The sequence below is a fragment of the Leptopilina heterotoma genome, unplaced genomic scaffold (genome assembly GCF_015476425.1).
Source record: "Leptopilina heterotoma isolate Lh14 unplaced genomic scaffold, ASM1547642v1 Lhet_121, whole genome shotgun sequence".
NCBI lineage: Eukaryota > Metazoa > Arthropoda > Insecta > Hymenoptera > Figitidae > Leptopilina > Leptopilina heterotoma.
In genome coordinates, this window is record NW_025110839.1 from 257221 (window position 1) to 274582 (window position 17362).

The window sequence follows — 17362 nt, forward strand, 5'->3', positions numbered from 1 at the left end:
GCAATAATATTATAACAAAACAAATAAGAATTATTAAAAATTTGAACTAATTAGAACAAAAGTGATACGAAATTTATAAAAATTAATTTTAGAATAATAAATAATGTACATAAAAATAAATAAAATTTCTTTTTTTAGAAAATAAATTTTTAAAAAATCGTATTTTGCATTAATATCAATTAGTTTTTTTTGCAATTATTGATTAGCAAACTTTTCTGTATTTTAGAATGTTAAATTAATAATTATTAGGGGAGACTGGGGCGAAAAGTTAAATTGTGAAAACAGTTAAAATTCATTATCTTTCGAACGGAAATAGTTAGAGCATTGCAATTTTAATTATAGAAGGGTGTTATCACCTTAAATAAATGTCCGGAGTTATGTAACATTCTGCTAATTTTTGTGGTGTCCATATTTAAATTTTTTTTTCACCCTACTTTTGAAAATTTTTTCGTAAAAGAAAATATCAACTTTTAAGTATATTTTTTGCATTTATTTTCACGGCGATTTTTTTACTTCATTATTTAGGTCCCCTGAAGAGATACCTGAAGGTATTTGCTAAATATCTTTAGTCAGATTTTTTATATTTGTTGTTAAAGCCAAAAACGCACCCTGGGGCGAAAAGTTAAATGTATTTTTACATGTTATTAAAAAATTTTTGTTTATTTTTCGTTTTTTTGGGTTTATTTGTTTAAAAATGATTTATTTGACATTAGGCAAGTACTCTATCAAAAAACAAGACCGCTCACGTGAAATAAACCAAAGAAAATTTTTTTTTTTGAAATTTCAATTTATTAACTTTATAACTATTCTAAAGCTTTTGTTAAGTAAACAAAGATCTTTTATTAACGAAATTACTTGTTTACGTATACTTTAATTTATCTACTACTTAACACCTATCAGAAAATAGTTTTAGTAGGCTAAAAATAGAATATAACTTTTTGCCCCAGCCATTTAACTTTTCAAAAAAGGACAAAACATGTATTGTATGCGAAAATATCAGAAACTTTTTTATTGAAAGTTGTAGGGGCCAAGTTGCCCTACAATATTGATGTATAAATATTTACATCTAAGCGGATTATATTGTCTAAAAAAAATCATTTATGCAAAATTTAACTTTTCGCCCCAGTCTCCCCTATAGATTGAATTTTAAAAAATTTCAAATTTAAGTTTTAGAAAAGTTGAATTTTAAAAGATTTTAATTAAAAATTCTGAATAAGTCAGTTTTTAAAAATACTTTTATTCACATTTTTTTCAAATTAGTTATGTTTTTAAATATGTACCTAATATTTAATTGAAAAATTTTTAAATTATTCAAAATTTCATGAAATTGTCTTGTAAACAAGTGGATTTTAGAAATATTTTAGTTATTTCTAGAATATAATTGAATTGAAATTTTGAAAATAATTGTTAATAAGTTACAGTAGCAATTCTTAAAAATTATTCAAATTTAAAGGATTTAAAATTTGAATTTTTTTTAAATTTTAATACCTACTATATGGAAAAATAATGGATAATAAATAAATATTTATTTCAAAAAATCTATTTAAGTTCAAAATTATTTTTAGAGTAAACTAAAATATTTTTAGGTTTTAGGAAAAAGTCAAAGTTTTGTCTAAAAATCAGGAAATTCTTTCAATCTTTCATGGAATAATTTATTTTCAGAGTTATTATTTATGACCGGGAAAAATAATTTATGACCGGGAAATGACCGTAAATTTTTTTTTACAAAAAAATGGCCACCCTGTATAAACAAATCTTTTTGAATAGTTGAAATTTTGTAAAATTTAATTGAAAATAATTAATTTATTTTAAGTCTTTCGTTACAATTTTTGTAGAATAAAAAATCTTTAAAGGTAAATTTAAAAATGAAAATTAATGAAAATTAGCTTCTAATTTTTTAAAATTCAATATTCTCAATTACATATTTTCAAAAATTCAAATATATACAAAAAAATAACATTTTAAAATTATTTTTAACATTTTAGAGGAAACAATCATGTTAAAAATTTTTAATTAAAATTTATCAATCAAATTCAAAAATAATTTAAAAATATAACAGAATTTTAGAAGAACTTTCGGAAAATTATTTAAATTAATTGATTCAAAGACGAAGGTTTAGTTGCCCAGTAAAAAAAAGTATTGGAAGAGAGCGAATAGTATTGGCGGTGAGTTTCTGCCAATATGTTTTCGCGTGAAAACCGTATTGGCAGAAACTCACCGACAATACTATTCGCTCTCTTCCAATACTTTTTTTTTACTGGGTGGAAATTGTAGAAAATAATTGAATTCAGGAAGGGTTATAATTGTCATTTTAAAAAATAATTAAAATCATAAATGTTACTCATTTTCCGTAAACATTCATATTTTCCTGTAAAAAGAATTTTGTCAGGGAAATTAATTTTAATATCAGTAAATTGTCAGGGAAATTGATTAACTGAAACTTATGATCATTCTGATTAAGCTCAAGATATCTTTTTTGGAAATATCTTTGATTATATGTCCACGTTGACATTTGCTTTAACACCCCCCCTCCCCTTCGTGGACAAACGTGGACTTTTGATTCACCCCCCCGCCCCCCCAAATGTGTCCACGTGGTTTATGGACGGCCCCATTATCATGAATTAAAAAATCTGTATAAAAACTTTCAAAAAAATAATTTTTAGAAAAATTTCAACTAAAAATTATTTTTGAAAATTTGAAGTGAGCTATAAGCTACAATTAATTAGCATTTATTTAAATATTTAATAGTTCAAAATAGATAAGAAATTTTACACAAATTTATCAGAAGTTATAATACTATATTGTTAGTAAAAATAAATCTATATCGTACACTAATTTTCTCTTTTAATACCTATGTATGTCAAAATGAAATTAATTATCCGCTGAAATCTCTTTTGTATGTACTTATATATACATATATATATATAGAAAGCGAGGATTCACGCATGGTAAGTTAAAATATTGAGTAACTTTGAAATATTTCATCAGCAGAAATCTTTTATTTACATCAACTTTTCGTTATTATTTATATATATTGTAGTTTATATATACAATAAAAAAAAGAAATTCTTAAATTTTAAGATGCATTTTAAATTAAATTAGTAATTAAAAAGAAACAGGTCCCTGAAGTTAGCGTCGACGCTAAGCGTTGAAAAATATTTTTTTCACGCACGAAACCGAAAAAAAAACTTTTTTTTCCAAATATTATTGCTTTAGATTAAAAAAAGTATTCTTTGTCCTGTTAACTTAACTATGTTTAATTCGTTAACTTCTCAATTGAATAAAACTGAAAAATAGTGCCATTTTTATCACTAAACTAACAAAAAAATAGTTTTCGACGCTGAGCGTCGATGCCAACTTCACTTTTGATTCGTTTTTTGTCTCAATTTGATATCCTTAAAAAAACTGAAAAATAAGAAAATTTATATTAAGCTTCGCAACACTTTTGATTCGTTTTTTGTCTCAATTTGATATCATTAGAAAAACTGAAAATTATAAGAAAATTTTATATTAAGAAAAAAACTAATTTTTGTTTCTAATTTCAGCGGATATTGTTAATTTTAATTATTGTATAAAGCAACACTTAAATATTGAAATAAGTGTCGCAATAGGATATTATTTTTGCCAGCAATTTTTATTGCATATTGCATGAGGTAACGGGTCACTTAATGTTAATAATTGGTGCAACCTTCACGCAATGATGATCATTATATTGTATATTATATATGGTCATCGAGAAGAGATTCAAATCGAGATGAAATGATTCATAATTTAAGCAACAAACTGTTGTTCTTTTTGAAAAAATAAAAAAAAAATAGTTAACAATAATTAAAAATTATAATTATAAACAATCTTTTCTTTTTTAGGAAAGCAATCAATGTTTTTTCCATATATTAGCATATTTTGTCTACCTATCTCATTAAATTATTAAAATTTAATAATTATTACAGGGTTGTCACAAAAATTAGATTTTGTTTTTTCCTGATTTTTAGACAAAATTTTCACTTTTTCCCTGACCCTAAATAATATTTTAGATTCACTCTAAAAATGATTAGATACTCAAAAAAAAAAGTTCTATTGCATTTATTTACGAATTTCTTAAATTTAAAAATTATTCGTAAATATCAATGGTTTTTTTTATATAAATATTTAATCATTATTATTTTTATATAGATATTAAGGTTTCTGAAAAAAATTCAAATTCGAACCTCTTTATCAAATTCAACAACTTATAATAATTTAAATTTCCATAAAATTTAAAAAAAAATTAAATTATAATTACAAAAATTTTAATAAAATCCTTTGCAAAAATTCAATTATTTTTACAAGTAATAAAATTTTTCACATGAATTGAATTATTTAACAAAATTTAATGAAATTCCTTGTGAGAATTCAATTATTTACCTAACGAACAAAATTTTTTATAGGAATTTCAATTATTTTTAATATACAATTGTAAATAAATTCGTAATTATTTTCAAAAATTTGTGCAAGAATTCAAATAATATTTTACAAATAATGAAATTCTTCGATAAAATTCAAATATTTTAAAAATCTACGATTTTAAAAAAAAATTTTCAAAAAGAATTCAATTATTTTAAAAAAATGTAAAATTCGTTGCAAAAATTCAATTATTTTCATAAGTAAAAAAATTTTTCACAGGATGTCAATTATTTAAAAAAAATTTAATGAAAATCGTTGCAAGAATTCAATTATTTTTATAAACAATACATTTTTTGACAGTAGGATTTCAATTATTTAAAAAAATGTAATAAAAATTCGTTACAAGAATTCAATTATTCTTCTAAATATTAAAATTCTTATAAACAGAATTTCAATTATTTTTAATACAATTTTAAGTAAATTCTTCGAAAAATGTAATTATTTTCAAAAATTTTATTAAAATTCTTCGAAAGAATTCAATTATCAATTATTTATAATATTTTTGCAAAAGCACTTTCGCAGAATTTTTAAATTAATTTCTTTACAATTCAATTTTACGAAATTTCGATTATTCGGAAATTCTTCAATATTAAATATTTAGAAAATAAAAACTTGGAATATTTTTTAAAAAAAAATTTAATTAAACTTTTTTAAAAAAATTAATTCTACAGAATTGTCAATTAAAAGTATAAAAAATACATATTTTCAAAGAATTTAATTTGAAACCTTTTCAAAATTTAATTATTTTCAAAAATTCAGGCTATAATGCTTTTCATATTCAATATTATTATCTAAAATTTTAACTGAAATAAATTTTTAAATCAATTTTTCTGATCAGAAAATTCTACGAGAATTCAATTATTTAAATACAATAATATATAAATTAATATTTTTCAAAATTGAATTCTCACAAAGAATTTTATCAACAAATTTTTAAATAATTGAATTGTTTCGACGAATTTTAATAAAATTTTAAAACGTAGAGTTTTTTCAGGACCTTAATAAAATTTTAAAAAATAATTACATTTATCAAAGAATTTGATTAAAATAGTTTTTAAAATAATTGAAATTCTGCGATGAATTTTATTATTTATGTAAATAACTTAATTATTACGGAAAAATTGATAAAATATTTGTAAATAATTGTACAGTGAAATTTTTATTATTTATGAAAATAATTAAATTGTTAGGTAGAATTTTATTAAATTTTTCTTTATATAATTGAATTCTTTTGAAAAATTTAATTAAAATAGTAGATATTGAAAATCATTAAATTGAGGAGATTTTTTGAAAATAATTGAACCTCTGTAAACAATTTTATTATTTATGAAAATAACTGAACTATTGCGAAGAAATTTATAAAAAATTTGTAAATACTTGAATTCCAGTGGAATTTTTATTATATATGAAAATAATTTAATATTTGCTTAGAATTTAATAAAAAAATTTTTTACATAATTGAACATTTTTGAAAAATTTTATATTAAAATAATAGATATTGAAAATCATTAAATTGTGGAAAATTTTTAAAAATAATTGAAATTTTGCCAAGAATTTTATTAAAATTTTTGAAAATAATTGAATTTTGTAGAAGAATTTTATTATTTTTAAAGATAATTGAAATTTTGACCAAAATTTGTTTAAATCTTCGAACATAATTAAATTTCTGCGAAGAATTTTATTATTTTTGAAAATAATTGAATTTTTGCAATAATTTATAACTTCTCTAAAATTCAATTTTTTCCAGTACCTACTTTAATAAAAACCCCTAACTTTTTCCTGACAAATTCTACTTTCCCCGACTTTTCCCTGAATTCCCTGACCTGTGTAAACCCGTATTATTAAATATAAAAAATTTTCACAAAATTTCGAGTAATTTTTCACTGGAATTTACTCTTTAATTTCTTTAATATATCAAAATTGAAATTTTTTTTACTAAAAAATTTTACCAGAGAGAAAAGAAAAAGAGAATTTTATTAAAAAAAGAAAACAAAAAGAATAAGGAAATATTGAATAATTATTCTCAATGTGAATTAGCGGCTCACTTTACAGGATTTGGAGCAAAAAATAAACAACATATTTCGTCATCTCGTAAAATTACCTACGGAAATTAATAAAGTAAAATAACTGATTTTCACCGAACAACTAATACAATGTATTAACACTATTATAAAGACTAAATATTGTGAAATCTTGAAGTGTTAAACAAAGAAAGGGGGATAAAAAAAAAATGAGGAAAGAGAGCAGGAATATTGACTTATCTTGTTTCAAATCTATTTGTTTTTCGCCCATAATTGGATGTATCACACAAACTCTCGTAGGCTAAAGAAAAAGAGGAGTGGCTCAATTAAAATGAAAAAGAAACAGAAAATACCACGTGGGATTCTTTACCAACAGACAATTGCAAACGAAACCGAAAGTGCCATGTAATAGTTGTACATCGGAAAAAGATCTCTTTATACTTGTAGGTGCCAATAGAGTAAAAAAAAAATCATTTTTATTATTTTTCCTAGCTATAAATTAGGAAACAAGAAGTTTATTTTTCACTGTGGGATTTTAGCTCTCATTCTCTCATTAATAAATGTCTTTGGAGCAGTCTCACTGAATTATATACTTGAAAATTAGTAATGTTGCATTAATTCCAGAAAAGAGGAATTTTTTTCCTCAAAAAGAGGACAAAAATTTATTTCTTTATACAACTTGCATATATAATTCAAATTTTTTATCATATAGCTTCTATAAAATTTTTTATAAATGATTCGATTTTAATCAGAGTTGCCACAAAAATTAAATTTTCTTTTTCCCTGATTTCCTGTTCCAGACAAAATTATGAATTTTCCTCTAAAGAATATTCTGCGATTCACTCTAAAAATGATTATACATACAAAAAAATGTTCTATTACATTTATTTACGAATTTCTTTAACTGTAAAATTATTCGAAAACAGACTTTTTTTAAAAAAAATATTTAATCATTATTATTTTTCCATAGGAATTAAGATTTTCAAAACATTCAAATACAAATCTTTTTGAAATTCAACAATTTATGAGAATATTATTATAAAACATGAAAAAAGTGATAACTCCGAGTAAAAGAACTCGGAGTGATTTCTTTCTTCGTGTTTTATAATAATTAAAGAAGACAGAGTGATAAGATAATTTTTTTTCTACTATTAAGAAATATTTTTACTGTAACTTCTTCAAAATTATTTTTATCATTTCAATTAAATTATTATTTTCTTCAATTTTTAACCAAAATTCTTCTTTAAATCAATAATTTACAATAATTTAAAAAAATATTCTGCGAATTTCCAAATGTATTTGTTTGCAATTCAATTTTACGAAATTTCATCGATTATTAGGAAATTCTTCAATTAAATATATATTTTAAAATAAAATTTCAATTAAGCTTTATGAAAAAAAATTAATTCTATATGTTAGTTAAAAATATGAAAAATTCCGATTTTCAAAGATTTCAATTTGAAACTTTAGGAAAATTTTTGCCAATAATTGAAATTTTGACAAGAATTTTAAAAAAATTTTTGAAAATAATTAAAATTTTGCCAAGAATTTTATTAAAATTTTTGAAAATAATCAGGGTTGCCACAAATATTTAATTTTAATTTTCCCTGATTTCCAGACAAAATTTTCACTTTTTCCCTGACCATAAAGAATATTCTGATTCACTCTAAAAATTATTAGTTACTCAAAAAAAAAACATTCTATTACATTTACTTATGAATTTCTTAAATTTAAAAATTATTCGCAAACATCAATAACTAAATTTTTAAATAAGTATTTAATTACTATTTTTCCATAGGAATTAAAATTCTTCAAAACATTCAAATTCAAACACTTTCAAAATTAAACAACTTGTAAGAATATTATTATAAAACATAAAGATGTCAATTACACCGAGTCTTCGACTCGGAGTGATTAATATCTTCATGTTTTATAAAAATTTTTCAAAAAAAAAATTAAATTATTTACAAACATTATAATAAAATTCGTTGCAAGAATTCCATTATTTTCATAAATTATAAAATTTTTCTGAGGATTTCAATTATTTATAATACAATTTAAAGTAAATTCCTAGAAAAATGGAAATATTCTCTTAAATTTTTTGGAAGAATTTAATTACATTTGGTGAATATAATGAAATTCTTCGTTGAAATTCAAATATTTTCACAATCTACTTTTTTAATAAAATTTCTCAAAAGAATTCAATTACTTAAAAAAATGTAATAAAATTCGATGCAGGAATTCAATTATTTTCATAAATAATAAAATTCTTTACAATATTTCAATTATTTAAAACAAAATTTGAAAAAATTCATTCCAAGAATTCAATTACTTTCATAAATTAATAAAATTCTTCACATGATTTCAATTATTTTTAATATTCAATTATTATCTAAAATTTTAACTAATATTCATTTTCAAATCAATTTTTATAGGAAAATTCTACGAGAATTCAATTATTTAAATACAAAAATAAATAATTTATTAAATAAATGAATGTTTCTCGAAACTAAATTATCATAAAGAATTTTATCAACAAATTTGAATTTTTTCGAGAAATTTTAATAAAATTTTCAAAAATAATTAAATTTTTCGAGGAATTCAATAATTAAAATTGTATTAAAAATAATTGAATTTTTGCAAAAAATGTTATTATTTATAAAAATAATTGAATTATTGCAAAGTTTGCTTCGAATTTTATCAAAAATTTTTTTTTAAATAATTGAATTCTTTTGAAAAATTTTATTAAAACAATAGTTATTGAAAATCATTGAATTTCGGGGAAGAATTTTATTATTTTTAAAGATACTTGAATTTTGAAGAGAATTTTTTTTAATTTTTAAACATAACTGAATTTTTGCGAAGAATTTTATTACTTTTGAAAATAATTGAATTTCTGCAATTATTTCCAAAATTCAATTTTTTCCAGTTACTTTAATAAAAATCCCTGACTTTTCCCCGAATTTCCTGATTGCCCTGACCTGTGGCAACCCTGATTATTATTTTCTTCAATTTTTAACCAAAATTCTTCTTTAAATCAATAATTTACAATAATTTTTAAAAAAAATTCTGCCTATTTTCAAATGTAGGTATTTGTTTACAATTCAATTTTATGAAATTTCATCGATTATTCGGAAATTCTTCAATTAAATATATATATTTTAAAATAAAATTTCAATTAAACTTTTTGAAAAAAAAATTAATTCTACAGAATTGTTATAGTTAAAAATATGAAAAATTCCGATTTTCAAAGATTTCAATTTGAAACTTTAGAAAAATTTTTGCAAATTGAAATTTTGCCAAGAATTTTATTAAAATTTTTGAAAATAATTGAATTACGAAGAAGAATATTTTATTATTTATAAAGAGAATTGAAATTGTGACAAGAATTTCTTTAAATTTTCGGATATAATTGAATTTCTGCGAAGAATTTTATTAGATTCTTTTGAAAATAATTGAATTTTTGCAATCATTTAAATCTTCTCAAAAATTCAACTTTTTTTAGTGTTTTTAACGAAAATTCCTAGTTAATTTCTTTATTTTTAATAATTAATCAAATAGATATATTAAAAAATTTAATTATCAGAATAATTTAAATTTTGAAAATTATTGCAAAAATTTAAGTTCTTTAGAATTTCTAATGAAATTCATTCAAAATTGAAATTTTATAAAATTTGAAATTAAAATGTTTTGAAGTTCGTCTACTTATGAAAATAAATTTATGTAGAAATATTTTTCTTAATACTTTACCCACTACTTTATGATTTGGAATCGAAGTTTACATATTCATGGATTTTTCATATTTTTATTCAAATTTTTAGTGCCATTTTACTTACTAGTTATATTATCAAGTTGTTTTTTTGTTGAATTCGCATAAGAAATACTTAGCATTTTTTTTATTTAAAACTACAAAAATTACTAGTATTTTACGGCTTATTTTAATTATATGTTAAGCAAATCTTTTTAATATTCTCTAAAGATGGTTTGACTTTATTAATTTTTACGGCTTTATTAATGAATATTTTTCTTTGATTTCTAAACTCCGGTTCGAACTTTAAAGTTAGTAAAGTTGTTGTTTACTTTTTTGTTTTCTAACTTTTTTTAAAATAATTTTTCTTTTTAATTATTTTAAATTTTAAAATTAATGTTTTAAAAATCATTGCGAATTCTTGCAAAGAATTTTGTTAAAACATTTGAGGATAATTGAATTCCTTCAAAGAATATTATTATTTATGAAAATAATTGATTTCTCGCGAAGGATTTTATTAAAATTTAAAAAAATCCTAATTATTTACTATTTAAAAAAAACAATTGAATTCTTCCGAAGGATTTATTAAAATTTTTAAAAATAATTGGATTCTTTCGTAAAAATTTATTTGAATTTTGTTGAAAATAATTGAATTTTTGCAAAAAAATTTTATTATTTATAAAAATAATTGAATTCTTCCGAAGAATGTTTATGAAAGAAATTGAATTCTTGCGAAGAATTTTATTAAAATTTTTGTAAGTATAAACAATAATAATTAATTATATTCTTTATACTTAAGTGAATTTTTTAAATTTTTATTATGAAATTAATCAAAAATTTATATATTTAAATTTTGTTAAAATTCCCTGTTCAATTTTATTTTTCCTAACTTTTTACTTATTTCCCTAATGATCTATATGTAAACTCTGACAATAATTTTTTTAAACCAAAAATTACAATTATTGAACGAGAAATAATACAATATTTTCAAACAAAAAAACATGTTTTTAACGAAAAAAATACAGTTTTTTTTAAAAAATGTATATGTAAAAAAATATTGCTTCATTTAAATTTATATAACAAAAGGAAACAGAAGAAAACGCGTGAACTAATTTGCACACCTTAGTGCACTTGCGTTCTACTCTTTCCATATAATACCTCGAGGAGATAAGAACATAAGCATAACTTTGAATTGAAATAAGTCACGAAATATAGAAAATATTGTTAAAAGAAAAAAAAATTCCAACGCGGTCATTGAATTCACACTAATTCTAATTTCATTAAAAAGCAAAAAAACAAGAAAAAAGAAAAGAAAAATACCAACAATTTAATGATCGTATTGCGGTATGATAATAGATTAAGTGCATGTAAATATTTACTCTAAAAATTCAGATTTAAATTTATAATATTATAAAAAAAAATAAGTGTACAAAATTTCTTCTTTGTGGTAAATTTTATTACATGATAATGCGATGACCATGTAACTAAATCAAGCGCTTAAAAGCAATTATTATTACTGTTAAATAAAAAACAAAGTGAAGGTGAATCTTTTAGACTCTCTCAAAGATAATTTTACGCATCATTTACTCTTTCGTTCGATCGTCAAGAAAATCGGGTTTTTTTTCAAATCTTGTACCAAAACGTTGGAAATTCTTTTTAATCTTTTACTTTTCTTTCTATTTGAGAAAAAAGTTTTCTTTCTCTCTCTTAAAAATTAGTCAACTTTTTTCGAATTAGTAAAAATTTCTTTCAATTTTTAACTACTTTTCAGTTTTTCACTATAAACTTCATGTTCCAAAAATTCCGAACGTTGAAGGAAATAATTTTTAAATTTAAATATTTTCATCAATTACTCACTGAAACAAAAACGAAAAATGGTAATTAAAAATTTTGAAACATTATAAATTATTTTTTAATACGTTTAATACTCAAAATTAATTAATTTTAGAATTAGTCGACTTTTCAAAAATACAAATTTGGAACTTTAAGTATTAGTTTTTATTCAAATCTTCTTCTTTTTAAAAAGTTGATTTTAAGTTCTTTAAATTTTTCTAATTGTATTGAATTGAAAATATTAAAAATAATTAAATTTTAAGAAATTATAGAATAAAAAAATTCTAACAATTACTTTTTTCAAAAAATATTTTAACATAATTTTTAGAAGCTAATTTTCATTAATTTTAATTTTTAAATTTACACCAGAAGATTTTTCATTAAATTTTTTGAGAATTCCATTTTGTATTTTAAAAATTTGCAAATATAAAATTCTTCAAAAGTTGATTTTCAAAAATTGTAATAACTTGAAAAAAATCATTTACTTTGAATTAAAATTTTAAGTTTTCTTGATTAAAAATTTTAAAAAGTCCAATAATTCGTCTATTTAATTCAATAAAAATTTTATATTGTATTTCCCTGACCTTTCACAGATTTCTAAATTCAATTATTCAAAAAATTATAATAAAAAAATTCTTAAAATTAATTTTTAAAACATGTTTTTTAATAATTTTTAAAAATATTCTAATGTAATTTTTCGGAAATTATTGAATTTCCTAAAAAAGTTTTTGTATAAATTAAAAAAACGAATTTTTTTTTTGGAGAATTTTAATTAAAAATTTTGAACATGATTGTTTTTTCCAAAATGTTTAAAATGATTGTAAAAAATTTTAATGTTATTATTTTTTGTATGTATTATGAATTTCCGGAAATATTTAATTGAAAATACTGACAATAATTGAATTTTTAAAGATTAGAATGAAAAAAATTCTAAAAATTACATTTTTCAAAAATATTTTGATATAATTTTTAGAAGATAATTTTCATTATTTTTATTTTTCATCTTTAAATTTACACTTGAAGATTTTTGTTTAAAATTTTTGAGAATTTAATTATATTTTAAAAATTTGAAATTAAAATTTTTCAAAAGTTGATTTTCAAAAATTTTAATAAATAACTTGAAAAAAAAATCAGTTATTTTCAATTAAATTTTATAAAATTTCAATTATTTAAAAAAAATTTTATTATATTGTCATATTTTAAAATTTTAATTATCTTAAAAAAATTTTTTTAAATAGTTTTTCAATTATCAATTGAAAAATTTCCAAGCAATTGAAAATTCATAGAATCTTTTAAAAATAATTAAATCTTTGAAATGTATAAAAAAATAATCTAATTTTTGAAGAATTTTAATTATAAATAAGAACATGATTTCTCCGTAAATTTAATAAAATTTTTAATTTACTTTTGTTCGAAAATAATTGAACCTTAAAAAATTATGATACAAAAAATTCTAAGAATTAGTTTTTTAAAAATATTCTAATGCAAATTTTTCGAAAATAATTGAATTTCTTAAAAGAGATTTTGTATAATTTAAAAAAACTAATTCATTTTTTGAAGAATTTTATAATTAAAATTTTTAAAATGTTTGTTTTCTTTAAAATGTCAAAAAAAATTTCTAAAAAATTGTAATGTTATTATTTTTTGTATTTATTTGAATTTTCGGAAATTATGTATCTAATTGAAAGTAATGAAAATAATTGAATTTTAAAAAATTAGAATAAAATAATTCTAAGAATTGCTGTCTTCAAAAAGATTTTAATATGATTTTTAGGAGCTAATTTTCATTAATTTATATTTATAAATTGACATTTGAAGATTTTTTATTAAAATTTTTGAAAATTCTATTATTTTCAAAATTTGCAATTCAAATTCTTCTAAAGTTGATTTTCAAAAATTTTAATAAATAACTTGAAAAAAATCAATTATTTTCAAATAAATTTTACGAAATTTTAATTATTCAAAATCTTTTTAATTGTATATTTCGAAAATTTAATTAGAGAAATGATTCAAAAATAATTTTTGAAAGATTTGTCTATTGTTATTTTTCAAATGTGTTATTTTGTTTAAATATTTGGAAGAAAAGTCGAAATTTTTGAAAATAAGTCGAAAAAAGTAGCCGTTTTTGAAAATAGTCGAAAGAAGTAAAAAAATTCGTAATATCCGAGGTCTACGATTCAGTAAAAACCGGAGAAGAAGGAAAAGAAAAAAAAATTCTTGTGAATGTGTATGATTTTTTAATTTAATTGTTTCTTGTAATTTTCTTTTGTACTTTATTAATTGTCCCTTTGGCAAATAAAATGATTATTATATAAAAGAAAAAAAAGAAGAAAGTAAAGAAAATTTTAAATAAATCCAAAAAAAAATTGCCCATAAGAATTTAAATTTTTGAACTGATAAATATTGATCCAAGGTGTGAGAGATAAATACGTTTTCAAAAAAGATAAACTCCCCTCTGAATATTTTTTCATTATCCACGAAAAAAAGGGAAACGCTAATATTATTTCTATGATTTTAAATCCTTGAGGAGAATCAGCTTACAGGTATATAGCATTGAAAGGCCACTTAGGTTGCACTTTAGGTGCGGAAGAGAAATATTGCATTGTTACGAATCAGCTGTATATGTTATACTCTCCGTTCATATTACGTATATCACTCCTATATCTTCATTTCCCAACAGATAAGTCTTTTTAAAAAAACACAGTTGAAATTTTCTCACCTAATCAACATTTTTCTACGTATTTAAAATTAAAATTTTGCACTCGAGGTGAAATACTTTTCAAATCTCTTCATTATTCTTAATTTCTCTCTAGGCACTTATAAAAATTTGTTAGAAAAAAAAACCACTTCAAACAGGATGTAATAAATACCAGAAAAAAAATTGTTATTTTGCGAACCGAAACATATTTTTCCTTATAATTGAAACATTACCACAGTTTTTTTTTTAATCACCACTTAAAGCGATGAGTTTTGAAAATATTAACTAAACAGAAAATTAAAATTTTTACTCCAAAATAAAAAAAGTGTACAACAAAATTTTCCATTTAGTTTTCTTTTCTTTATTATCAACCCAGAGTTGATAAATCGGATTAAAAATTGCACGTCACCGAAAGTTATCACAATTCACTGTGTGGGGGGAAAATTTCCACCCTTTCTTTTCTTGATTTTCGTAATTATTTTGAATCGCGACATATTTTGCGACTCAAAAAAATATTAAACGTTCCTCACAATTTTTTTTAATGCAGAAACAAAAAATTAATTTTCAAAGAAAGAAAGACATAAAAAATAAAGAAAAACCTTTGCATTAATTAATAGGAAAAAAATAGAAACGTATATTATAAGCTTACCTGTTAAAATCGGAATCAAAGGAGAAAAATAACCAAACAGAAAACGAACGAAACGTACAGCGCGCAAACCCGCACTTGACTGACTTGAAAAGGCGCTTTTTCCCTTCGCTAGAACTCGACAAACTTCGCTTGTTATCGTGATTGCCACGCGGATGACGATCACCTGGCAAATCCCGCGATAAACTGGATCACCTGTTCCTCATCATCCACTTCTTTTTTTTTTACCTGCGTCGTCACAAAGAAATTCTGTGTATTTTGAATAATTTTTCAAATCTATGGAAATTTATTCTGGATTCGAAAAATTTTCAGTTTTTTAATTATCCGGGAATTTAATTTTACAAAATAAAAAATTAAATAGAAAAAAATAAAATTTAAGAAAGAATACAAAGGAAAAATTGTGTTCATGTTATTAATAACAAATTAAATTTCATATTTATTATATGTAAAAAATATTCGAATACGTCAAATTTTTTTCGTTAATCAACGTTGTGCTGGTTGACTTTTTAACTTGTCGTTAAATTATTTCAACGAACTTTGTATACAAATATAGTAATGGTAAAATTTACTTCGAAAATATAGTATTATTTACTTCGAATATACTAAACTTTGCTTCGAAAATAGTAAAATTTACTTCAAAAATAATATTATTCACTTCGAAAATAGTAAAAAAAGAAATATTAAATAGTTAGATTTTATGATGGATGTATAGTAAAAGTTACCTTATTCATCTTCGTTCATGTTGATATACTCCAAGTATTTTCAAAAATTATTTACCCATGTCCAGTAAAAATATTTCACTAATTTAGTAATTTTTAATCATTTTTAACAACAACTTTTGTAAAAATTAATTGTAGCTATCAAACGAAATAGTAAAATTTTATTTATTTATTGCGGACGGTGCGGACATCGTGGAAATTCTTATACTAACATTTTAAGGTTATGTTATACCGTAAACATTTCTTATTGTAGCCAACTTCACTCTGCTTATGGTGCGTTCACACCACTATTGCGAGAATAATAATTATAAATAAATATTAAATTAATAAATTATTTATTAATATTTAATTGTATCTATATTAAGAAACATATCATAACCTTATCTTAATTAATTATTATAATTATTATAATAAACGACATAATCTGTCTTCACGTGAAGTTAGTGTTTTATGACTTCAATTTTTTCTTTTATAGATTCGAATTATTATGTCAAAAGTTTATGACAGTTAATTTGTAAATAATAAAATAAGTGGACTAAGAAAATTTAACCCCAATTTCAAAAACTCAATAAAGAGGTACGTTGTAATTTTTAAAAATAATTAATTATATTATTAATTATTATTATTAATTAAATAATTTTTCTTTAAAAATTCTTAAAGTTTTTCAATAATTTTATTCAAAAATTCTAAAAAAGTAATTGAATTTTGGAAGAATTACAGTTGCAATTTTTAGAAATAATTAAATTTCATGAGGTTTTTTATTGAAATTATTTGAAATTTTAATTTTTGTGGAAAAATAAATAAGAATAAGTTTTTTAATTTTTGTTAAACAAAAATTGAAACAATTAAAAATTTTGTCAAATTTTATATTTTTATGAATTTTATTTGTTTACTTTTAAAAATTAATTTGAAATATAATCGTATTTTTGAAAAATTCTAATTGAAAATTTGGAAAATATGTGAATTTAAAAAAAATTAGAATTATTCAACTACAATAAGTATTTAAATATTTATTTTACAAAAATGATTGAAATATTTAATTTGGAAAATCTGAAAAAATTAGGTTTTTGGAAAATAGTAATTAAAATTTTTTGAAAATATACTTGAATTCCCGAAAGTAGTTTTTAAAAAATTATAAATTTTGTAAAATTTTAAATAATTTTATTTTTTTAGAATTGCAGAAAACAAATTTTATATTTTATCTTTAGGGTAGAGTGGGGTGAAAAAGCCATGGTGTAAAAAAGCCATTTGAGT

General features: G+C 20.7%; 1 protein-coding gene across 2 annotated transcripts in view; it reads right to left on the minus strand.

Annotated features, from left to right (window-relative positions):
* Positions 1 to 16290, minus strand: part of LOC122511067 (myosin heavy chain 95F) — a 63985-nt gene extending 47695 nt beyond the window's left edge. Inside the window, exons 1-2 of one of the 2 annotated variants that reach the window (XM_043626108.1) lie at positions 16112 to 16290; positions 15393 to 15617 (exon numbers count right to left, since the gene is read on the minus strand). The gene's annotated coding sequence lies outside the window, so the exon portion shown is untranslated. The remainder of the gene's footprint in view (positions 1 to 15392; positions 15618 to 16111) is intronic. The other variant, XM_043626117.1, reaches the window with a different exon arrangement.
* Positions 16291 to 17362: the final 1072 nt, after the last annotated feature.